The sequence below is a fragment of the Lissotriton vulgaris genome, chromosome 8, assembly GCF_964263255.1.
Source record: "Lissotriton vulgaris chromosome 8, aLisVul1.2, whole genome shotgun sequence".
NCBI lineage: Eukaryota > Metazoa > Chordata > Amphibia > Caudata > Salamandridae > Lissotriton > Lissotriton vulgaris.
The window spans coordinates 785,104,064-785,131,405 of record NC_141696.1 but is presented as its reverse complement, the minus strand read 5'-3'; positions in this window follow the sequence as shown (position 1 = coordinate 785,131,405).

Sequence of the window (27,342 nt, the reverse complement as noted above, 5' to 3'; positions counted from 1 at the left end):
AAATGTTAGCACTGGACCTTCTCCCTTTTTCATTTGTGGAAGGGGTGGGTTTCCTTGAATTTGTGTCAGCCATCTGCCCTAAATGGAAGGTTCCCAACTGGTCCTATTTCACAAGAATTGCTGTTCCGGCACTACGTCATGATGTGCTGGAATTGGTTGGACAAGCTTTGCACAATATCCACCTGACAACAGACATGTGGACCAGTTGCCAAGCCACCGATTACATGTGCATCACTGCACACTGGGTCTCTTTTGTGGGGGTTAGAGATAAGCTATCTGAACGAGGTGCTGTTGACACATCTGAGATTTTTAAAGCTACTCGGAAACATGCAACTGTTGCCATGTCCGCCAATGGAGAAATCTCATACTGCTGTAAACATTTTGGAAGAATTTCGCAGCAAGATTTTTGAATGAATGCTCCCAAGAGGGCTTAGTATTGGTTTTGTTGACACAGATAATGGCAGTAATGTACTTAAGGCCATGGACCTTGGTTCCTATTTCAGGGTACCCTGTTTGGTGCACTGCATAAACATTATAGTTCAAGACTTTCTGAAAAAAGAACGCATAGTCAGCACATTACTGACCATCTGCAGAAGAATATGCACTCATTTCAGCCATTCTTTTAAAGCTCGGAAGCATCTGAGGATCATTCAACGTGAATATAACATGCCAGTCAAAGTACTCATCCAGGAGGTGGCAACACGTTGGAACTCAACGTATTACATGCTTGATCATCAGTTTGAGCAGTAGAGGCCACTCAATGAATATTGCATGTGAAGACTGGATGCTACTGTGAAAGGCATGACCCCTCAGATGGACAAATGGTGCCTAATTAAATACCTGAATGAGATGCTTCGTCCTTTTGAGGTCTTCACACGTGAAGTCAGCAAGGAGGACTGTACAATGGGCCAAGCTATCCCATTATTGCAAATGCTAGAGCATCAGCTGAAGAAGGTGTCTGAATCATACAAAGGTGTAGATAAAAAGGAAGCCTATGACTTGGTGGAGAGCTTAGCCCGTCACTTAGCTGAAAATACAAGGGTGCAAAATAAGATTTTGTCTCAAGAACATTACATTTCTGCCACAATTCTGGATCCATGGGCAAAATTGGAACTGAAGGCATTCATTTCTTTTTCAGAGATGGATATTGCCTGCTACAAAACATGGATAGCTGAGGCAGCGAGTAAGTTGGAAAATGAACGGCTGCTAATTAAAAGCCCGCTAGATCAACCCACAAGAAGCACTGCAGCAGGGCATGAGGCATCAAGTGCAACTTCATAGGCCGAGGGCAGTGCGTTTAGCTCATAACACTTACCATCACTATCGACAACAGCAACAATAACTGGATCATTAGGCCCAGTAGAATCGTTACACGATTGGTAATTACAGTTAGGCATTAATAAGCACAGTGTTGATGCACAGAGAAAAGAGCCCGAAAGATTAGCAGCAGCACCCCTGAACACATTGAGCGGATGGTCCAGGCCTATCTGGACGACCCAACAGAGGTATACATTGATCAAAACCCATTGCAGTATTGGTATAGGAAAAGGGCTGAATAGCCACTGCTCAGCAGGCTGGCGATAAGCTATCTGGCTTGCCCTGTTACAATTGTCTCTTCCGAACATGTTTTCAGTGCTGCTGGTTCCATTGTAACAGTGAGAAGGAGCAGTGTCTCGCCCAAAAACGTGGAGAGGTTAACAATGATCAAAATGAATCAGCACTTCCTACCACCGAATTACACAATACATGAAGCAAGGGAGGAAGATGAGGACAGCGGCTCAGGTGACGGAAGTAGTGTTTCACATGATTCCCTATTACTGGCTGAACCCCCAGAGTTTGAGGATGAGCTATACTTCCCTGACAATTAGGCTTGCACTTACTGTGTTCCTCCCTTATTTTCCTTTATTTGTGTGTCTGTCATTCCGGTTACAAATTTTGAATCACAACAAATCCATTACCCCTGTCTTCTACTCTTCTTACTTCAATATACAAGTTTCAGGTGTCTGCATTTCACAGTACAGTCCTCCGAATCCAGCTCCTCCGCTCCATCACACTGAATCTCTCTAAATCCATTGCCCTCATGATGATTGGATGCTGAAAAATAGAAGAAAAAATGAAAACTTTCCTAGTGCCGCCAAAAGAAGTGGAACATGATGACTACTATAGCTATCCTTTCAGAGCCGAGAGAGACTGCCCATTAACTAAAATGAGAAGGAACAGGTAATGATTGATGCCATGCATTGGACACAGAGTCGCAGACTGGGTGATTTTGTTGTTGTTTGTTGTGCATGAAGTTATGTCACTTTGCACTAATCATCTTTCTACAGTACAAACTAAACGTAACTCAAGCAAATTTTCCCCTTCTTGCAAATATTTTTTATAAGAAATTTGTACTTCTACTGCAGCTTGATACATTGCTTTTGATTGAACACAGGAAATGGACTCAATCTGCACACTGAGTATGACAACAGCACGTTGGCTAAAAAGACGGCCCGTTAACTTAAGATGAGAAAGAACATGTAATGAAAATGAATGTCATGCATGACACCTGACTCTGAGCGATTGGTGTTTTTGTTGTTTGTTTGTTGTGCATGAAGTGAAGTAAAAGTGTACTAATAGTCTTACTGCACACACTAAAGAGTCACTCAAGTCAATAATATTTCTACTCTTGTTGTGTAATAACATAATTTTACTTCTACTGCAGGCCGATCTTCACAGTCAGTCAGTACAAGTATTGGAGATGATTCATGGAATAATAACAAGTCAGGAGGATGTTTCATAAGTGGCATAAAAGGTAAACACATCAACAACAACCACAGCAGACCAAAATGTCTGTGTAGAAGTGAAGTCGAGTGTAGCGGTGGGATGACTGCAGTGCATTGATTTACTAATCTAAATTGTAAAATGCTATGTTTGGATATGTGCTTTGTCCAACTCTTTAAAAATAAGTACTCTAAACGGGCTACGCTCTACGCTCTACCTCTACGCTCCATTTGTTTTGCCCTCCATGTTCTTTAAATATTTCCCATTAAGACCTAGCTACTAGGCCAAAGCCCGATGGAGCTACCTGATAGCTATAGAGGAGATGGGTTTTGGGACTTCCCCCTTGACCGTCACCTACCCAGCCAGACTTTGGGCAGAATTTCCTTCGTCTTTCTGCCGTACCTCCCTCCCACCCCTTTACCCTTACCCCCTTCCCCTCTACACTTCACTTATCTCTTTTTCTATGCTCTTGTAATTGTTTGTCCAGCAACTGAGATAATTGGAATGGATGTAATCTTGTAATTTTGTGGAACCTCATGTAAAGCGCTCTGATACCTCCGGGTCTAGCCAGCGCTATATAAAACTCTTAAAAAAAAAAGAAAAAATAATAATGCTGGAAACAGACTAGAGTAGAGATGATGCATACATGTCGCCTCAGAAAGTGTTCTTGTTGCACTACACCATAACTTGTGCATTTCTTTCAACTTTGTTTCTCAATATCCCTTTTGTTTTTCCATCTACAATTACAGGCCGGGCCTTGCCCTATACTTGGGAAAACATGAAAATGCACACTTACCTTACCAATAAATCTATATTTTCCAGGCGGGCAGTGGCGCCTGGTGACACCCAAGATTGATGGATGAGAGGACCAAGAGGAATGCCGAGATACAAATCCAGTCCACATTTTTGACCAGGATCACACAGTAACAGTATCAACTTTCATAATATTTTAAATAATTTGATTCATTTTTTTGTCTACAATCTTTACAACAGTGTGTTATTCTTGTTGTTGTTATTATAATTAGGTTTGCTCTCTGTTTATGATTCATCCCTACCAATATTTAAAAAAGGTATTTGCTATCTGTAAAAGTATTAAGCCCGGAACCACTGAACAAGAAGTGTATGTAATCCGGGTCTCCTTATCAATCATCATCATGCATGCATTTCCTTTTTCTCCCTAAACATATTGACATGGATATGGTAGTCTACAGAGTTTGTTGTTTGGTGTATGTCCAAGCGTACTGTCTGTTTTTCATTTTCAAACATTTCCCCAAACCCCCCTTCCCATCCATTTTCCAAACTCTAACCCTCTTCCCCCAGGCTGTGTGAATTATTGAGGTGTGACTAAATTAAATGTACACCAATAATTAATCACACGCTTGCTGGGGTGGATGTGGCGAAAGCAACAGTACTTCAATTTCAAGGCAGAGGCATGATCTTCTTTTGCTTGCCCACCCATGATCAGTATATTTTAGAGGTGATTTTTATTTAACAAAGGAACATATACCTCCACATTAATTGCCAGCATTGATTGGATTTGTTGTCATCCTCATACACAGCACTAACTGTTACGCTGTAGGTCCAATCAAGTGACTCGACACAACTATAGTTTGTAACTCTGTCTAGTAGGCTATCCCCACCACTATTATGTTATGTTGTAAAATATTGTTGCATATTATTGTTGCTCTGTAAGTTCTGTACTGTACTTCATTCTACTACTCCTAAAACAGTATCTCAAAGGCGACTGGCTGTCTCATTTTCTTTTTTTGCAAATGCTGCTGCCTTTCCAGTGTCTACTACTACCACCACCACCACAATCGTGGCATGTTAGAAAAAGGAAACCATCATCACCATGCAGCCATCGCTGTGCCAAAGTTAAACATCAAGCAAAGGTAAGAGAAGTTTGGGGGAGGCATAATTAATAATGGACATGTTTCAATCAATTCACACACCCCTGTGAGTCCAGATAAAGAATGCATAGACTAGAAGAGAGAGACTCACAGTACTAGTAGGACAACTCAATAAGTGAGGGGTGTTGCATCTATCTGTTTGTGTCTTACACAGTCAGCCAATTATTTAAATCAAACACTGGCTATGGGCGGACCTGCACCAGCAAGGAAACAGTGTGATGTAAAACAGTAACCCTACCCGCAAAACATTAACAACATTGTATGTAAAGTAGAAATATAGATTTAATTTAACCCTAAAAAAAATAAACTATGTAAAAAAACACAAAACCTGACCCACCCCTTTCCCTAACCCCAACCAATGTCCGTAACCAGAAAGTCTAAATGTCCAAAACCCCAACGTCCAATTCCCACCCACCAAAAAAATTATTAAAAAAGGGGCAATAGACAGGGTCTATGTGTGGCGGGATTGTCTCTGAAGGACACGCACTGCCTCCTTTTGTAGGGCGGCGCGGCGCTTTAAAGCAGGCAGTTGCAGCCACAGTTGGGGGCACCAGAGATGGAAATGCGGCAGCGGGCGGCCACCAGACAGTGGCGCCGTACCACTGGAGGGTGGTGGCTGGGGCCCGGGGCACTGGAGGAGGCTTCAGCTGCTGCAGCCTCCTCCTCATCCAAGACCACCAGCCACCGATATTCTCGTTGGACTGCCTCCAGCTTGCCCTGCCGTGCCTTGACGGCCAACTCCTTCCGATCTGGTTTGGAAGGAGTAGCTGTATAATAAAAAGAAAAAACAAGACAATTGTAAAATATACTCTTAGAAATACTATAAGACAAGTTAATTATACACATAGTGGCATGGTAGCACTTTAAAGCACAGTACATAAGATTTGTGGTATGTATCTATCCTCCCACCTGCTTGGGCTTTAACATTTGCAGGATTTTTTTCAGGCATTCAACCAACCATGCATCAGATTCTTTACTATCAGCAATATTTGCAATTTGCATGCTTGCATCACACGTATCCTTTTCTCTGTCAGTCAGTAAATATTAAATCTCGCCCGTCCTTCTTCCTTCCACCCGTCTTTTACTTTTTAGTTCAACACCAGGTGATCTGATCTGACTTTTATTCTTCTCCATAAAGCTATCAAAGCGGAGTTGAAATCACAGATAGATGAGGCCATTGGTTACTCAATACTCCCGCCCCTAATGCCTTTACTAATGCCAATTAAAGGGTGTCTTCACCCTTCAAACATTCACAACAACTCTTACTTACTTAGGGCATCATTAGAATGGCGGGTGGACTTTGTCCGCCCGCCATCCTCACGCTAAAAGGGACTACGTGCCATAAGGGCGGGGGTCCGTGGGGGCAATTAGGATGCGCCGCCACAGTGGCGGGCGCATCCCGTATTTTTAACATTGTGCTGCCCGCCGCAATGCTAAAATTCATGTTGTGCTTTTCCAAGCACAACGTGACAGGCCCCGCGCGGTGCCTGCCACGGTATGCTTTAAAAGGCAGGGGGTACCATAGGTACTCTCCTTGGGGGCCTACAAAGGGCCCGCCAAGCATACTCCGCATCCTTTTGCCGCGACGGAAAGGCTTTCCAAATTGCACATTATATGGCTGGAGGTGTGTTTTAGACACTGCCACCATATTGAACCCTTTTCAGCCCGGTCGACATGTCAACTGTGCGGAAAATCGGCAGACGGTCTATCTATACGCCACGGAGCCCCCAGCCATTGTAACATGGCGGGGGTCTTTTCTACAGGGATGGTGGGAGGCTTGCCCCTGCCGGGCCGGCGGTGACTACCGCCGGCCTTGTGGTGGAATTCCGCCCGCCATCATAATGGGACCCTAAGTCTCAACAGTACACTATACTATTCAGGCTGGTAATGGATGCAGGGGGCAGAGCGGCCCTGATCCTATTGGACCTTTCTGCGGCCTTCGACACGGTCCACCATAAACTACTGGTGGACCGGTTGAGGGCCTGTGGAATTCAGAGAAAGGCTCTAAAAATTCTTCAAGCCTTCCTATCTGATAGATCCCAGACAGTGGCACTGGGCAGCTACGAATCACGCCCTTTTGTACTTCCCTGTGGTGTCCCCCAGGGGTCCTCTTTGAGCCCAACCCTTTTCAATGTGTATGTCTCTACCCTCGCCCCGGTAATTCGATCTTTCGGCTTTCAACTTACGGCATACGCCGATGACACACAGATTGTGGTGTCCCTTCTTCCCGGCAATACACAAAACACCGCGGACAGATTCAGAAATTGCATGTCTGAAGTAGGCCGCTGGATGGCTCAAAGTTGTCTTAAGCTAAATTCCTCAAAGACCGAGGTCCTGCTCTTTGGTGCCAAAGATAACTTCTGGTCCCCGAGATGGTGGCCCGACGAAATGGGACCTCTCCCAGAGCCGGTGGACAAAGTGAAGAACCTCGGGATTCCGGTGGATTCCACCCTGACCTTCAAATCCCAGGTGAACGCCCTCTCCTCCTCCCTTCATTTTACACTCAAAACCATCAGGAAAATTCTACCATATCTGGAGAAGAAATATAGGAAAACAATTGTCACAGGTCTAGTGCTTTCACGCCTAGACTACTGCAACAGCTTGATGTTAAACGCCCAGCAGAGCGTTCTCAACAAACTTCAATTACTGCAAAATGCAGCCGCCCGCCTTATCACTGACACACCCAAATTCTCCTCCGTATCTCAAGATTTGGTAAAACTACATTGGTTACCCATCCGTAAAAGAATCATTTTTAAGGCGGTATGCATGGTTTTCAAAGCCCTCCACGATTCAGGCCCCAGGCACCTGAAATCTCTTTTCCACTGGCACAAACCAGCTAGAACTCTGAGGTCAGGACAACTGGCCCTGGCCACAGTCCCCAGAACAAAAAAAGCTCGCTGGGGCGGTAGGAGTTTCTCTCTTGGAGCGGCAGAGGCCTGGAACAAACTCCCACTTGGGCTTAGACAGACTCAGAACCTGATGGTCTTTAGAAGAGGACTTAAAACTTGGCTCTTCACTCTGTAAGCACGCTCCCTCACACCAGCCTATCCTTCCAGCGCCAGGACACCTCCGGGTAACAGAGCGCTCTACAAATGTGTAAAATAAATAAATAAATAAATACATACAGTACACCCTTGCAGTGAGTGTAATGTCAATAGTTAAGGATTATGAATCTAACTTAGCACCGCCCGCCACTGGTGCTGGCTCGCCCCCTACCGCTCCATCGGCAACTGCCGCATCCTCTCCATCTGCGCCGCCTTCACCGCTGGCCCCGGCAATAGGGGTCAGTAGTGCGCCTAGAAAACATTACACATTTTTTAGGCGCCGTATACACCTCCCCCTATTGGTAAGTAGCAAGATTGAAAAATGAGTTAATAGTATACAACATACATCACTAGTACAAATCAGGTAGTAGTAGAGTAGGCACTAGTAGTTATATTTGGTCCCTAGGGTCATTCTAGCCTTTGCTTAGTTAACCCGAGCCATGCAACCATTTTACCTTTGTGTCTTTTATTTTTGCACATTTGACGTTACCTTGAAGCTTGTTGTATAAGACCCCTTTGAGCCCACATGACCTCATACTGCTACTGTCTAAGCGCTGCGCACAAGGTCAACGAAAACAATAACAAGCCAATTTTTTATGAAGTTCTGGTGTACTATTAGTCCATATTGCTTATCCATAAATGCTACACTTTTTGGCTCAGCTGAGAAATCGTTGCAACATACTAACGTGCACCATTTCATTTTTCGCATTACAGACTGAAGATTCCCTTCTACGAACCAGAGCTTTGCAGAGCTTGTGATGCAACAACTACCAGTACTAGGTTCTTCTAAGGTGAGGGGTCCCCAGAATTCACTCGGAGATCTTCATTTATAAATTTAAATAAACTATATTCCTACCTAGGGGATGGTGGTGCTTCCACCACTGTTCAGTTATCATGATGTATTTACCAACTGTAAGTAAATGTAACAATGTTATTGATTTTCCTGTTGGTGCTGCATTATAGAACAACGTACAGAGCTTGACAATTCAAAATAAAAATGTTGAAACTTACACGAGTGAGCGAGAGAAAGGAAGGGTGTGCATGTGCATTGCTTCCACGACTGAGAGGTTGGGTGTGTTATGTTCTGGGTTGTCTACTTGCTGGGTATCTCGAAGGGAGGGTTCGGAGAGCTAATAGTTATGACAAGACACTACTATAACTAGTCGGGCAGGGGATTGTGGTGGGTTCTGAACTTCTGATTGAGGTGTGTGAGGAAGGGAAGGTCCAACCTCCCATCACCAACATCCTATTTTCTTGTGCAAAGTTCTGTATGTTCAAAATCCCTACAACAGTAGTAGTATGTCCTATCCTATCAAAATAGTAATACATCTGGTTGGGCATTTGTTGGTGGGAATTGTCGAAAAGCCTCAAGATTAACAAAGACTCAAGATCAATAAGACTAGAAGTAGTACAAGAGGACGACTCAAAGGACTGGACTCAATGGCTAGAACTACTGGTGAATCTGAGTTTTGTTTAAAACCTTTTAAATAAAGAGTGGCCAACTGGGCAAGCTTAGCTACTACAGTACAGACAGGCTAATAGTAGTAGTACAGAGAGTCATCATAGCAGAGGCAGGGATAACAAGATTTTCGAAACTGTACAGATCGAAGGATAATTGTTGGTAAAAAATAGCATTAGGAAACGGAAACAATAGTTCTGGAAAAATACGGTGCAGTAAAAGTTATGGAATAAGAATTATTAATAAAAAAACAAGAAGACTTACTAGGGCCAGCAGAAGAGCCCTCGTTGGCATCCTCCTGATGGTGTTCTCCCGCCGACTGCACCCCTGTCTGCTGCCCCTGGGTGCTGAACAGGAAAGATATAAGAAAGAGACAAACATTGATGAACAGTGTCAAATAAATAAAATATTTTTAAAGAACCGTCAAAACTTATGTAAACAACAATTGCAATAACTAAATTGACCGATCTCATCTGGTCAACAAGTAGTATCGGGGGATTTGCAGATCAACTACTTACTATTTATCAACACTAATCCACTCTTCCATTCTGATTCCAGAATATTAAGCCTAAGTAAGACATACCACCTGACCTACCCCACCTATTCCGGACGTGCCAATTGTACATTAAATTATGCATTTCCACTTCTTTTAGTCCTCAACAATGCATATGGTCAAATGGAGGACGCATGACTGCATTTTTGTATACACGAAAAATTTTGGTTGATTGATTGAGGCTGATGTTCTGCTAGTGCTGCTAAGCCTATTACCACTCATTGAACAAACTACAAAAGGTTATAATAAAGACTGGGGTACTAGCAGCACATGACGTAACAGAGGGGGTGTCACGCATACCACTAAAAAATTACAAACTCATACAAAGTAACTAAACCTAAGTATCAATCCGCCCCTATCTCTTAGTGACAGGACAAAGTAAGGACTAGAGTCACTATAGCATTACGTTACTTAATTTCTCTAAAATAAACTTTTACATAATCAAGCTAAGGGAGCGCAAACGCAAAGTTGCAAACAAGTAAGATTAGTAGCGCAGAAGAGCACCTGTGTCATAAGAATCACAGAAGTATTTTAACGTAATTTACCTGTAATGTAAGCAGCAGCCTTCTAGCTGGTTGGAATAAAAAGATATTCATAATATATAACACAGAGCAGAAGAACAGACACAAAGTAGTAATAATGAAATAGTTACTCACCAAGACCCAGGACCTCCACACCTAGCTGGTCCAGCAGGTCCTGCTCTCGGTCCAGGATATCGGACCACCAGTGCGTCAACTGGTTCTGGGTGCGCCGGACCCCAGAGCAGCGAAACACTGCCCGGCACACCTTACCCCACCGTTGTCGATGCTCCCGGAGCCCTTACCCGCACCCAGGCCTGCCACGTGCTGCCAGGGTTAAGGGGAGGTGGCTCTGCACGAAGAAAACTAGTGCAGCCAACTCCACCTCCCCAAATAAGGCCTGTGCCTGCACCCCTTGTGGGAGCCACATTTCGCAAGGAAGGGGGTGGCGGCTCAGGCTCCTGCGGCGAGCCCTACCCTTGGACATGGTTCTGGGGAAGAGAGAGTGAGAAGGGGTGGGAAAGAAAAGGTAATACAATTAAAAAAGTAGGTAAAAGAAATGAAAAGAGCAGGCAATAGAAAAAGAGTGAAAAAGTAGCTAAAAGACACACAAAAAGTAGACAAAAAACAAAAATATACAAGCAGTAAAATAGTCAGAGAGATAATAAATAAAAAAGATTTTAAAAAAGTGTCTTGAACAAAGGATTGGAAAGATAGAGGGAGGATTGAAAGCCGGCTGCAGAACCATACCAATAGAGTGAAAAACAAGATGGCCATGCCCATTGCGACCACGTGCGCAAGTTTGCGCAATATTTTCTTCTCGAGCACGCAAAAAATGGTGCGAACACGTAAAAGCGTTCCCAAACAGGAAATATGTACTGCGCACGGGTGCAAGTATGCATTACGTGACCCGGAACAGGAAGTAGGCATCATGAGCGGGTGGGACAAGTAAAAACAAGATGGCCACGCCTATGAGCGACCGCATGGGTAAGTTGGTGAAACATTTTCAACGCGATCACACAGAAAATACCGGGAACAGGCGGGAAAAAAAGGTCTGCGTCTTCTTGATATTTCTGCGTGTTCGCGGAGATTCCGCCCACCCTTAATGTTGACTAAATCACAGATTATTCTAATATTGTTGTAAGGGAAAATCAAAGAATGTGTGAAGATCCATCAAATTTCGACCATGCAGCATTCTGACCTCGTTTCCCTATAACATGGCTACACAAAATATTCACCAAGTAGTATGCATTTGATACGATAAATATAGAGGACCTCTTTGCTCAATTTATTTGCTATGGCCATACATTTGATTAAGATAAAGCCGAATTTCAAAGGAGTCAATCAATTCCCAAACATAGATTCATGTTACACAGATGTTAATTACAATATTCAAGTATCTAAAAATGTTAGTCGATGTTCTGTGGAGATGTCTAGAGAGAGATCAATTATAATGCAAATGTTTTCAGCTTCAGAAGCCCTGATTAAGGGTTCACAATATTTGGTTCAAGAAGATGAATGAATCATTGAGCCTAACAGGGTTATTTAAATATTAAACCATTTTGAAAGATGGTCTGTTATAGCAGCCCTTTGTAACATGGTAGGCTACATTGGGTCATGTCAGATTCACACTACTGCTAGTTAGGGTATTTGCAGCTCTCCACAGTAGGCACATTAACCTAACAAACTATTTGGCTCCTACAACCAAAATAAAGAACTCAAGAGCAGATACATTATCTTGCCAGGCTATATTTCACAACAGGGCAGTGTAGGCTGGAGAAATGTTGGTCAAGTGCATAATAGTATACTAGAATAATCAAAGCACCATTCTGCATTGAAATCTGAAGTTTCTGATTGGACATTGCTTCTGAATGGCTGGTAGGCTTAGGTAATGAGAACCACTTATGTATCAGGAATAGGAAATGCCAATAAAGTTGCTGACTTAAGAACAACATGACTCAATATCCTTTACAGTTAGAGAATCTTTTCATACAGCGAATTCCAGTTTGACATACCATATGTGAAAGGGAGTTCAGCTGATGCCCATTGAATTCTTGGCTCTCAGCTGTGACTCGGAACTAGTGGTGTACCACATCTTATATCAGCCTCTCACGCACAACACACTGGCATCCTTCAGGGGTCCATTATATCCCCTCTACCTCAACATCTACACAACTCCTGTAACAAAACATATTAAATTGTTCCACCTCACAACTTAAAACAAAATGCCTTTTGCACAATGAAAACACTATGTTGCATCCTCCTGTACCCTGGATACCAACTGAATATCATAACACCGATAACCGCACCTCGGTGGTCATCACATCACACACAACATTGAAACTCTTCACACATAGGATCACAAAACAAAGACAACGCCCTTCCAGCCACACACTACCCTATATGGTGTAGCTTGCTGCCCATGAAGGTAAGTGCTTCAATGCCGTACTTAGGGGTAGTAAGCGCAATACAAATGCTGCAATAGAATACAATACAATATTTGTTAAATGTGCATCACCAACATTCTTTTTTGTCCTATTAAAATCTGTTTCTGTCACACTTCAGAATTAGAAAACAAAATTTATTTAATTTTAGTTTCATAACTGCTGGTATATGTTGAAATATTTGTACAGTTAATTTACAGGTATTTAAAATCTTTTGTGTATTGGAAACAAATTGACATGCTACAACCTTTCTGTTCACACTTCCTGTTTGAAGGGCAACTGGAATTATGTGATACTGCGGCGGCAGCAATTTCCACATAACTATGAATTTGCCACATTTGCCACATAATGCATCATCTGTAACATAATTTGCAGATCTTAACATAAAACTAATTTTGTTACTAGCTCAGATAGATCAATATTTACGAACAATGCTGCAACACGTGCTGGTGCACATGGAAAGATCATTTGCAATAGTTAACTGCTGAACTTTCATTTACTTTTAGCTAATTTTGGATGTGGAACTGCTACTAATGAAGCAAAAACCTTGGCCAGACAGTACTAACATGTGTAAAATTGACAACATAAAGAAGTAACAACTATCACAAAATGTGCTGCAATAAAAGCCACATGCATCAAGCTAAAAACCGGTCGGAAACGGGCAGATTCTCAGAATCTGCCCCTTTGCTACTGGTATTTTTGCATTTGGGATGCATCATCCCAAATGCAAAAATCGCAATTTAAGGAATCTCAAAATTGAGATTCCTTAAATAGCGATTGCATTTATGGAATCCCAAATTGAGATTCCTTAAATGCAATGCATCAAAATAAAAAAAAAAGCGATTTCGCTTGTAGGAGTAGCAAATTACTATGAAGCTGAACTTCATGATTTTTTGCAAAAACTTTGAAAAATGCTCTTTTGTGCTTTTTTCAAAAGTTTTATGTTGCGCACACACATGCCCTTAGGGCATGTGTGTGCGCAACATATGTGCACAGATCAATTTCAGGGGTGCAACAGGGTGTCATTTTGACACCCTGGCACCCTGGCACCCTTGAAAGTGCATTCTCAATTTGTGATTCTCTAATTGAGAATTGCAAATTGAGAATGTCTTCCGATTCATTCCTATGGGCCTCTAGGCCCATAGGAATGAATGGGGAGTATTCCTTAATTGCGATTCGCAATTTGCGAGTCGCAATTAAGGAATGTTTAGAAATCGCTATTTTTTTACGCGATTTCTACATGCATAGGCTTTTGCGATTTCTTAATTGCGATTCCTTAAAAATCGCAATTAAGGAATCGCAAAAGCCAACATTGATGCATGTGCCTGTAAGAGTGTTATAAAGGTGCCTTTGAAAACCTCTTGGAGCAATATCCTATCTCCCACTGAAATATGTCTAGTGCTTAGTTGTTGCATAAAACTAGAGCCTATAAATGGTGGGCATATAGGAGGGCCAAAAGTCAATATATGTGTACACTTTGTTTTAATCTGGGCTTCAGGATGCTCAATGGGAGATTGCACTCTGATCAGCCTGCTCGACGCACGTTTGAGTCGCTTCATGCAGAGTCTATAATTGATTATACATTATTGCATTACAACACTTTCTAAATTTGTAAAAACTATGAAATAATTTCAATGCAGGAAAGCGACCATGATACACAAATAATTACGCTGCAATTCATCTATAAAACTTGAGTCATGGACAAATTATATATAAAAAAGCTCCCTGGTATCTATCAATCATTACAAAATTGGATGCAATAATGTGCTGTATAATAAGATTAAACACTCGGAGCACAGGATTTCATGTGAAGGCTATGGGAGCAGTGGGATAGTAAGGAAAGGAACCATTCTTCAAATTGGTTAAATGATTGGGATCAATTTTTATCTTAAGCCGAGTACTTTTTGGCATCAAAAACACCTTATCCAGCATCAACACATAAGGCTCATACTGGTAACACCAGTTTGGTCACCAAAATAGAATATAGGTGACAGTTATGTTGACTGTTAGTGGAATGACCTTCTCCATCTCAAGACATCTCAAGATCAGGGAATTAAAAAGCTAAAGAAGGAATATAAGAAGAAAACATGCGGACCCATTGAGCTCTACAAGATAACGCATGGGCAGAGTTACATTTCACAATCAAAATTAACAACTCACAGCATTTTTGGTCCTTGATTGCCTATGGGCTGGACTCTTAACACTCTGCTAATGACCACTGTGTTCTTTTTAAAAAATAGGCAACATTTATCAAAGATACGTATGATAATAAATCATTGGCAATATATATCCCGGATCTGAGTGTTACAACATCAGGATTAGCAAATCTAATAAATAAGGCATGACTATCAAAAGCAGCATGACCAAACAGAATTCCTGTCAAAGTAATAAAAGCTGATCCTAATTCTTGGGCAGAACTTTATTCAGACTGTTCTCAAATATCCTGAAATCAGTAGAAATTTAGTCATCCAAGAAAGGTGCTCTAGTCCATCTTGTTTATAAAAAAGGACCAAAGGATGAACTAAGATAATGTTTTATTGATTATTTATTTAAAATCTTTACCAAAAGAGAATGCACAATATAACATTTCATTTATAGAATACAGTAAAAGGGCGATAATTTAAAAAAATAAGCGATAATTTCATAATGTTAAAAATTCAGAAATATAAACAGTATAATAATTAATGTTTTAAAAATTCCAGTTTTGTCCATGCACTTGTTAGGAATTTTGAGAGAGCAGAGTTAATATGTATATCTTCCAAGCAAAGACACTGGATTAGTGCTTGTCTACATGTCCTTATTGATCTTTTGTTAAAGTGCCTTTTTAATAGTGTTAATCTTTCATTTTTTAGTTCTGGACAGAGGCATAATAGATGTATGATATTTTCTTCTCCTGTATTACACAGCCGACATGATATATTGTTTTCAAGCTTTTTCCATGGCAGTGCATGAGATTCTCCAGGCAGGATTCCGAACCGGGCTTTCATGAATATATTTTTATATTTCCAGGTCCAAGCTGTATTCAAATATTGTTGCGGAATCTTTTTTTTATAGCTACTTATTATAGACCAAGCATGTTTTCTTTTGACCAGGGACTCTTTGTCACTTATTATAGATAGGATATCAATTGTCTTATTTACAATTTTTTTAAAAGATTCCTGAGGAATAGTGGCCATCCAAATCTCCTTCAGCCCAAATTCATCCAAAGCCTTTTCAAGATACTTCCAAACAGATAGTTTATTATTGCCCTCTACTTCTTTCCATAAAAGCTCTGAGATTAAATTGTCCTTGTAATTTTTTACCCTACACCATACTTTAATTGTGTTACCCATCCGAGCATGTAGTTGGTTATTCAAGGCAAATTCTAGTCTAATTTGGGACTGTGAGGCCTTTTTTGGTAAACAGAAAAGAGATCAAAATGTTTTCGAGATTTCTTTGTTTATTGTTATTGCGTCCTTTCCGTTCAATGCTTCGCTGCCGTAGGTTAGGGAGGGTAACAATTTTGCAGATATGACCTTGAGTAGCGGCTGGTAGGTTAAATTACTGGTGGATTTTTTTATCATACCAAATGCAACTGTTAGGGAGTTCGCCTTCCGGGTAATGTCCAATATCTGGGGTTTAAAGCTACCATTGTCATCAAAAACCAGTCCTAGGTATCTATAGATTTTTGTTTGCTCCAATTTTTCCTTACCTAAGAACCACTTCATATTGTATTTCCTTCTTAGATTTTTTGAGACAACCATAACTTTAGATTTGGATTCATTTATTACCATTTTATTTTTTTATTGCGTACTCCTGTATACGTGTAATTAACCTTTGCAAGCCTACCTTTGTTCTACTTAAAAGAATAACATCATCTGCATATAGCAAGTTTGATATGTGCTTATCTGCAAGTTTCGGTGGATGGGCATTTATCTTATTCAGTGTTTCAGTTAGATCAGTTAAAAACAAATTAAATAATAACGGTGCCAATACGCAGCCTTGCTTCACGCCGCCGAGTTGGTATTTCCTTAGTTAATGATCTGCCGTTCCCAATACGAACTTTGGCCCAAGTTTTTGTATACAGGAGACTGATCAGGTATATTAAAGGCTGAGGAATCCCTTGTGCTTGCAACTTTTTCCATAAAAGATCTCGGTTGACACAGTCAAAAGCTGATTTAAAATCAACAAAACATAGAAACAGTGATTCGCCCTTTAAGATTGCCTTTTCCATTAAAATAGATAGTGCCAGGATATTGGAGGTAGTACCAAGTCCTTTAATGAAGCCGGTTTGATTTGGCGGGAGGATGTTGTTCTTTTTCACCAAGTCAGATAAGATTGTTAGCAGATAGGCTGCAAAAAGTTTTGCATCAGTGTCCTGTAGCGTTATTAAACGGTAGTTTTCAGGAAGCGCCCAGTCTCCTTTTTTAAAAATTGGGGATATTAAGGAGCCTCTCCAGCTTTCAGGTATCTCCCCTTTACTAACTATTTCTTTAAAGACCTTTACAAGTACTTCGGCCCATGTTTCCGGATCATCTTTGTATATAGAAAAGGGTATCCCGTTCGGTCCTGGTGCTCCATTTTTCTACATCTTTATAAATTTAACAATCTGCTCCTGTGTTATCTCCATGATTTGTTCTTGATTTGTTATTGCAGTTTCATTCCATGGGCTATGGTCTTCAATTGCCTGTACTGCTGGGTGGGGATTTAGATGATGGCTTAAAAAATGTACCCATTCTGTTTCAGTCAATACTGATGAGACTATTGCTTTATCCGGCCTATTTAGGGTATTAACCATCTTCCAGAACTCCCTCGAATTTCCTAGGTTACTAGCATAAAATATACGAGTCCAAAGAGCGTTATTGGCTTCAGTTTTTTCATTCCATATTATCTTCTTAAAATTTTTGTTTGCCACTTTCAGGGCAGTTCTAGCTTCTTCTTTATCTGGGAATTTAGTCAGCTCTTTCCTTAATCTATTTCTGGTTCGTTTCATTTCCTGCACTGCGCGTGTGAGATTAATATTGGTTACCCTCTTTATTACCTGAGTCATTTGGCCATCTCTAATGATATTGGAATTACCTTTACTAGTAGGCAGTTTGGCAGTGAAACTGGCCCATTGTTCGATTACTGATGCAAATGGTAGCTCTTCGCTGCATTCTCGTAGCCGTTTTAGTGCCAGATCACTTGTCAGTAGGTTGTTTCGAGATTCTGTTTCCCAAGTTAACTTTTTATAATTAGTGGTTCCAATTTGACCTTCGGTTGTTAGATAGATTTGGTGATTTTTATTTTTGAATGTTGTGGTAATGATTTGCTGACAATGATCACTCTCCAAGACTTGCGTTAAATGGTATGATGTACAGTTGCCAAAGATATTTAATGATACCATAGTATAATCTATGCGGGATTTAGAACTGTGGGAGTAGTAGGACCATGCTGGTGGTGAGTCTGTTGAAAATCTTCCATTGAGTGTTCGTAGCCCCAAGGCTTCCATATCCTTTATAAAATGTATACCTAATTGTTGAGGACCTTGTTTATTCAAAGGGTCTGTTACCTGAACAGGGATTGACCATTGCTGGTCTTGCGATTGCGTTACTTCGTCCCTTGTAAATGGTATTAAAAGATTGAGATTGAAATCTCCTGAAATAATAAAATCCATAAAGGGATCCTCGATCCTTTGCTCAAGGAGGTACGTAGACAGTGCTGCACACATGGTTTTCCTAGAGATGAGTGTAGGAGGGATATATATGTTAACCAGCTTCAATGATCTTTTTTGTCCGTACATCCAATACCTCACCAATATAGACTGAAACTTCATACTGTTTGTAAATATTTCAGCATGTTCCACGTTGAGATCAATTGAAATGAAAATTGCTAGCCCACCTGAGGGACGTCCATAAGTGCTTTCCTTAATAGCAGGTATGTAGTATCCTTTATAACCATGTATTATAAACGGGGTTATTGCCCAGGTCTCTTGTAGCAAAATTATTTGATAGCGCTTAAATAGCTCAGTTATCTTATCTAATTTATTAGTTATACCATTTACGTTCCATGAACAAATCGTTATTTCCGTAAAGGGTTTATTTGTAGTTTTAGCAGTTTTTTCATGTTTTGTTTGTCAATAGGTATTATTTCCATGTAGGGCACTCTTAATCCATAAATCATTTATACCAATTTCAGTTTTATCGATAGTGTCTTTTGCTTGATCTAGCACTCCTTTATCTATCCGTTGATTTGGATTTCTAAGAACCGAATAGGTTTGGAGGCCCTTTTTGCCTTTTTCTGGACCATTCAGATTTAATGCTTTCAAAAGTGGTGTGGGATATTCTTTAGGCATGATTCTATTAACCAATATTCCCCATTTACGGAAGGTGTCTTCTTGCCTTATAATATACTCAGCTATGACAGGGGAGGCAAGTGTTATTATTGTTGTTGGTAACTGGCCATCTGGGTTTTCTAAGAATCCAACAGAATCAATATCTTTAGTTGTCACTTTTTCCAAAGACGGGACTGATGAAAAAAGGCACAATAAGTTGCTTCTATTGAGCGTATCTTGTCGACCTCTAGACTCATATATAGGTTTAAATGTTAGTTGTTCCCTCTTATGGTCATTTGTATCCCCTGTGTTTTGGAAATTTAACTCCCCTTTGACGATATTTATAACTCTTTCATTGTTTGCTCTTTTTACAATTTGTAATTGCTCCTTTTTTGTTGTTTCCATCACAATTTCCGTCAGTGCCATAGGTTCCAAGGGCTTTGCTGGTACAACCCAAGGGAGTTTTGAATCAAAGAATGAACTGAAAAAGTATTGCCTTATTGCCCTCCTGGATTCAGGGGAAAGCTTTTTTCAAACTTCTTACTATCTTATCTACTTGAGTGGGCCTCTGATACCAAACTGATTCCTATCAATCAAACGGGATTTATATTGGGCTGCTATGATTCCAATTTATATACTGCAACATCTTTTCATTTCTTTCCTTAATTAATCGCCAAACATTGGTATCTTTTCATATAAAGTTCTTTTTATTATTATACATCCAGTTTTCCAACATCACTGTGACAGACCCAGCCAACAGATGTCATCCCTTATAGGGACTTCATCAGGGCAATTTCATTTATCTTTTTCGCAAATCTTCATTTTCTCTGTTTTTTTCTCCTTGATGATTTTAGACATTCACTTATTTTGAAAAAGCCATTCGGTGCACATTCAGTAGGCTCCTCAAATCGATTTGAAGAGGCTACTGAAAAATAAGTGATGATGCGTGGAATGCTTGAATTAAACTCAGGTCCTGGGAGGCCCAGTTTAGTCCATTGTTTTCTGATCCAATATGTCACTCTGTACAGAGACCAGGCATATGTAAATGAGACTTGATCATGCTCCTGTAAAAACTGTCAAGTCCAAACTGTCAGGCCAGGTACCATCCAGAACAGGACACAAGCAGCATAGGGCTGGTTTCAGCCTATTTGGGCGTAGTAAGTTGTAACTTAGGTCCACTGGCATGGTGAGCATGGGGCTCATGTCTAGGAATACCATTCAAACTCAGGTTGTCTCACATAGATAAATATAAAAGTTATGGGTGGAACACTTAAATTAATTTCAACGACTGGCAAATTCTCATGCCTGCTTCCAGTCCATCATTTCTTGCCCTCATTGTCTCTTTTGTCAGCGCTCTGCCATTTGCAGATCACACTGGGTCCTGGTCCAATAGGAACAGCTTATAAGGCATGATGTGGGGCCGCAGCCATTCTACTGCAGCATGACAAACCTGTGAGGGCACTGGCTCTTTGTGCGTCCTACTTCTCTATCCTTAGAAGATCTAGGTGATAGACACTTCTGAGTGCCTGAAAGTAGAGTCTGTTGTGAAAAGGCAAAACCAGGGCTTTGAAACTCGGTGTTTTTGGTGCCAGCTGTCATAAGTATGAGAAGAAGACAAGATGTGGTACAAAACCAGTACAGAAGTGTGTTCCTGGTACCTTAGACCATAATTTGTTTTAAACATATTCTTCTATAAATGCTTTGAGGATGTAAATGCAGCAGTTTTTGTTCCATGGTGGTAGATGTCCCTGTGGATTCTTGTGATGATGTCAGCCTCCACTGCAGAAGAAAGCAGTGTATTGATGCTCAGACTGTGCACATTCAAAAGTAACTGCACAACCATTAACACTGTCTATTATTACAGTTCGAGAAGAAGGCATTGGACGGCTGACAAGGTCAGTCATAATATGGCTGGATGTTCATTTGGTCAGTTGTACCGCAGGTTCTGAGGCCCATATTTATGTCCCCAGTTGCTTTGCGCTTGCATCACACTGCCTGGTACATGCATGATGCATCTGAAAAATGGGATTGATGAGGCCAACAACTGCAACTTTGCGTTGCTCTGAGTGGCTTCACAAATCTCGAGTAAAGTAACGCAGTGCAGCACAAATCTCAGCATTGCCTGACTTTATGCTAGAGGTGCATTCCATGGGCGTTGTGTGGGTGTTCCCAAGCGACTCTCATGGTTTTTGATGCATTTCCAGATTTTACAGAACTGGTCAACCTGGGGATGCACAAAAAAGAAACGCCTTCCCAGGAGAGGAGTAACAAGGAGTAACAATATTTACCTATTTATCATTCTGCAGCACACATAGATAGAGGAATATGCCTCTCAGGATTGTTTTTGTGGTGCCCCTTCCTGCACAAAAACAATCCTGCATGCAACACAGGCACCCTTGCACAATTGTGCAAGGATGCCTGCATTTGCCTTAGGCAGTCAAAACAGGGCCAGTGCAGGGCAAAAGGCAGAAATGCACCTCATTCTTTTAAACATGGCGCATCCTGCCTTTACCCTGTCGTGCGGTGCTGCACATCATGACAATTCTTATAAATATACCCCATAGATATTGTGAATGATGTATTGGCCTAGAGCAGTTTAATCTCTGCACCATAGTTTATGAGTTTGTTAGATACTCTGAGCCTTGTGTGCCAGTGTTTGTGTAACAGGTTATGCTATGGACAATGTACGGCTGAACAGAGTGTAGCTTGAAAGCCATGAATCTTGCATCGCAATTTACAAGTACAGTTGTGAATCCTACATGCCATGCTTCGGGTGAAGCTCTAACGCTATATGCTGCAAGTCAGTTTCTGGCATTTGTCGATGTCTTTGAACCCTGCACGTCCCTATACAGGGCAGGTTGGGGTACCATGTAGCACATGTATCATGTAGAGGTACCAAATCCTGTAAATAGTGTTTGTACAGCACTGGAAAAGAGAGTCTTCTAGTGAAATGCATGCATGAAGCTAGGGTACCCCATACCTAAACTTCTAGGCTGTGAATGGAACTGTGGAAATTTTGGTGATCAAGGAACCAATGTATTCACCTCTTAAAAATGAGAAGGAAACAAATGCTGTTCAAAAGATGATGACTTGACCTGAAATAGTAACAGAAGTTGAACATCTGGTCCAAATCATAAATTGATCAAAGGCAGCACTCCTTGATAATGAATAAATCATTAGTGAATTAGTTATCAGTCCTATACCATTACATCATTGGCTTTTGCTTTTAAATCATGTGCTATCTACTACCCCTAAAATATCGACTTTGATAGCTATATTGCTCTATGTCCAAAGTAGCAGACTAACTATGAGGACATATGTGAGCCTGTCAAGGCTATCTGTCAAGTGACATAAAATCTATGGCTACCAACATTGCCATGCAGAGGAAAGAATGTTTGTGTATCTCGCCACACTAACATGCTGTATCACAGCCATTTCCAAGTGCTCTGGGGCACTTAAAACACACGGAGATACCTAAATAGGATCCTTGAAGTCAAGTACCAAAGTGAGAATTGATATAAAAGCAGTCATCTTGAGCTACTCAGGGGTGCCACATCGGTAGACTTCAGATCTCAGGTTAGTATCATAGGATCACACCCACCAGCTGGGAGTCCATGGTTGAACATTGTCTCTCAAATGTTCTGCCATATTTAGATGTTTGCATATATACTAATGTTAATGGTGCCATTTTACCCACCTGCAAACAAGTGTCACTTTCCATAAACATTACAGCTTTGAGTGGACATTAAGTTTTATGCCATGCTATTTATAGACTGACACTAAGTGTGAACTTTTAATGGGCCAATGTTGGACTTACCCTCTCTGCGAGGTCACCTCCAAATGTTTTGCCTTTACCCTCCCTTTTTTTAATCTGAATTCGTTTTTGCTGGCCTTTTGACTCTGTGCACTTAACCACTCTTAGCCAACACTAAAGTGCTTGCGCTCTCTCATCTAAACATGGTAGAATTGGCTTACACCCAATAAGGATATTTAATTTACTCATTAGTCCATAGGAAAATGGTACTACATGTACCCAGGAACTGTAAATTAAATGGTACTAGTGGACCTGTAGCACTGGTTGTACCACCCACTTAAGTAGCCTTGCAAACCTGACTCTGCCCTGCCATTACAGCTTGTGTGTACAGTTTTAAACAACTTCCATTTTGACTTAGCAAAATAAACCTTTTAATAATTATATGTTATCCCTAGGGTAGGCCTTGGACAGCCCAGAGGGCAGTGTGCAGTGTATTTAAAAATCAAGAAATTTACTTTCAAGTTTTGCATGTCATTTTAGTGAAATACTTTTAAATTCCCCTTTTTATTTTCGCAAGGCTTCGATCTCCATAGGATAACATTGGATTTACCTTATTGCATTTAATAAATTGTAACTAAATGATAACAAGTAACCAGTTCATGTTTGGTGTATTTAGAAATGTAATGAAAAATCCTCTCTTATGATAAAGTGGGATTATTAATTTCAGTTTTGAAAATGCCACTCTTATGAAAGTGGCTTTTCCTGCCATAACCACTTAGTGCCTGCAGCATGTCTCTGGGTCACCTGACTGAGTGTAGCTGAGCGTTAGGCTTTCTGAATTCAGATAGCCAGACACAATAGAGAGCTTAGGAGTGTCTAGATGGGCCATCACTGGCAGGATTTGAGGGTGAGCTGGACACCACACAAGGTTTATATAAAAAAATAAGTATTCTTTATATAGATTTAACACAAGACCACAAATGACAAAAATCCACAAAACTATACTTAAGATCGTAGTTTTAGCTTAATTCAGTTCAGTTCTTAAGATGCAGCACTTTGCGTCAATGCACCTAACGATGCGTTGCGCTTCCAAAACAAGTAATGTTGCAGCGATGGAAATGCGGCAAAGTTACGGTGCAAAGAAATAAAGATGTGACGACCTTCCAGATGCGGCACACTTCTCCGATGATGCGAGAAGTCTCGGTTCGATGCGTCAACTGCAGCGGCGACACCCTTGTTCAGCGATGCCACGGCAACAGCCTCAGCTGCTACACTCTTCTCTGATGTTTGCATGAAGCTTCCGCACAATGCGACAACTACAGCGGCGACATCCAAGATGAGATGGTAGCAGCTCTGACGGCGGCGCGCTTCTCCAGGGATGCGAGGCGCTTTCCTCAATGTGGTTCAATACGACAGCCACAGCCCTGACATTCAAGATGCGACGGCAGCAGCAGCGATGGTGACAAGCTTCTTCCTCGTTGCGAGACACTTCTCTCGATGCGGTGCAATACGACAGCTACAGCGGCGACACCCTTGTTCAGAAATGCGATGGCAGCAGCGACGGTGACACGCTTCTTACTCGTTGAGTCATGATTCCAGCTCCTTGCGACATTCAGTCCCTCAGAAGGTCCAAAACAGCAGTAGGCACTTTCAAAGAACTCTGGGGAGCTGGGGGTTGAAGTCTGTTGTTCCTGAGACTTCAGCAAGAGGCAAGCTCTTTTCCAAGCCCTTGGAAATCCTTCACAAGTTGAATGTAAAGCACATACAGTTCTTTCTCCTCTCTTTGGCAGTCAGGCAACCACTGCAGGCCAATCCCCTAATCAGCACTTCAGCTTTGGAATAGTCGCTCCTTAGTTTCTTCAGGTTCCTCTCCTCAGCAGAGGTTTCTTCTTGTAGTCCAAAAGTGATCTAATTTCATAGGATCAGGGTCCCAATATTTATACCCCAAAATCATTTGTTCTCCGAGGGGAGAGGGGCTTTTGCCCAGTCCAAACCAGTTCTGAAGCACTCTGTTTACCAGACTTCTCCTTTCCTTTCACAGTGCAGGGCAGAAACATCAGACGCCCCACAGGAGATGGAGCCAGCATTGTGGAAGGCGAGTACAGCCCTGGAGCACTTTGTTGACAGGACTCCTTCCTTTCTTTCAGTGTGCAGTGCACAGACATCAGCCGCACCCCAAGAGGTGGAGCCAGCATTATGGAAGGCAGGCACAGCCCTATTCAAGGTTCAGGTGCAACTCCTCCCTCCCATCTAAATTCAGATCTCTCTATTCACCACTGGGTTGACTCATCCTGTCTCTTGGAATCCTCCAGCCCTGTCACTCACAGACTCCAGACAAGGTATACACAACCTAGCAGAGGCAGGCTTGAAAGGTTAGACAAGAAAATACCTACTTTCTAAAAGTGGTATTTTCAAACACAGAATGTTAAAATCAACTTCACTAAATGATGTATTTAATAATTCTGAGTCTAGGCATACTAAACTCGAATTTCCACTATGTTCTCTGAGTCAGTTAGGATTATAAGAATGCCCTGCTGCTCTCGCTCCCGCTCCAGCTCCTCTATTATCTCAACGTCGGGGACAAAAGACTCAAAGTCCCAGCACTCCCTCTGCGGTGCTCACCATCGACGCCAGCAGCAAGCGCCAGGAGGCACTTGAAAAGCGGAGTGGTGCTGGAGCCAAGTGGGTTGCGCTTAACTGAGGACAGCATATGCCATGCTGTTAATCAGTCTGGGAGACCGTAACGTAACATCAACGCTTACCTGGGGTGCCCTGCTGCTCTTGCTCCCACTCCTCTACCATCTCAACTGCGGGGACAAAGGACTCATAGTCCCAGCACTCCCTCTGCGGCGCTCACCATCGACGCCATTAGCAAGCGCCAAGATTTGCTATAAAAAAGCCCTCCGCAATCTACATAAATCTATAAAAAAGGCCAAAAAAATCTATATTGCTACTTCTATCCAGCAAGCTGAGAAATCAAGTAAAGAAGTTTTTAAGATTGTTCAATCGTTTTTTAAGCCAGGAGTTATTGAGACAGAAATCACTCCGTCTGAGAGACTCTGCGAGGATATCTCGAATTTCTTTGACAACAAAATTAAGAAAGTTTATGACACTTTCTCTTATCATAGTCCCACGGTAATGTCGGACGCGGCTGAAAGTAGTGTAGCCACCTCGACCTTAGGTCAATTCCACTCCATTTCATTTACTGAGGCACTGGAGGAAATAAAAAGATGTAAATCAGGGTGCCCCGATGATCCCTGCCCTCCTAAGCTCTGGAATATGATGTCAGATTCAATTGTAATAACACTTTTACACATTTGTAACACGTCTATTGCGTCGGGGGTGTTTCCCGAGGGCTGCCTCCGCGATGTAGCCAGCTGGATGAATTCCAATACATTTAAAATTAAACCAGGCAAGACGGAGGTGGTCTTTTTTGGGAAAGGCATACGACCCTCTCCGGACCTGTGGTGGCCATCCAAAATGGGCCCTCCGCCGCTCCCCAGTACTAATGCAAACATTTTTGGGGTGAGATGGGATGACAGCCTCTCCTTCTCCTCCCACATCCAGCAGGTCACAGCAGGGTGTCTAAGTAAACTCAGGAATCTCCGCCAGTTTCTCTCGCTATTACCGGTAGACTGCCGGAAAACAGTAGTCCATGCGACTGTTACTTCAAGGCTGGACTATGCGAACAGCCTCTATCCTGGCCTACCAAAATATTTGATTCAACGACTGCAGACCGTGCAGTATGCGGCTGCGAAGGCTAATAAAGCATATCCCTTTTAAACACCATGTCTCTCCGCATCTGCACGATCTGTACTGGCTCCCAGTGGCAAGCAGAATCAAATTCAAGGCACTGACCCTGGCTTTCAGGGCTCTACGTGGTTCCTGCCCTAAATATCTAAAACTAAGACTCCCCCGTTACCAGCAGACGAGATGCCTGCGTTCAAATTCCTTACTTCAACTACACGTCCCTTGAGTCAGAAAGGCTCTTCTTGGGAGCAGGACTTTTTCTGCTGGCACGTCAATGCTGTGGAATGCTCTTCCGCCTTCCATTCAGGCTGCAACTTCTGAGGCAGGGTTTAGGAAGCAATTAAAGACCTGGCTCTTTTCTCAGAGAATCTAAACCACCTTTGTCACTCTCTCATCTAGCTGCTCACATAGCGCCGGGACACCTCCAGGTGAGGTAGCTGTTCGCGCTTTATAAGCTTCAGTATTAATATTATTATTAAAAGCGGAGTAGGGCTTCTGCCCCGGGGAACGCGCGCGGGCGCGCGCCGGACAAAACCCGGGCCAAGGACGGGCCCGTTTGAGCCCATTGGAGACCAGAGGAGACCAGGTCAGCCCCCATCTAACGCCTCATCCGCCAATGGTTGGCCCCCTCCCCTTTAAATATCCATCAAGCGTCACTAGTGTATACTTTCGCGATACTAACTAAGCAATGTCCGGGGGTGAAGGACAGGGGAAGAAAGCTATAGGGGGTGGCTATGTAGCTGGGACTCTTGACCAATTTATAACGAGGGCTACGTCTGTTTTGGCACATGAGATAGCCATTACAGAGCGTTGTCTCTCATTGGATCCAGTGTTTGCCAAAAGACCGTCATTAGG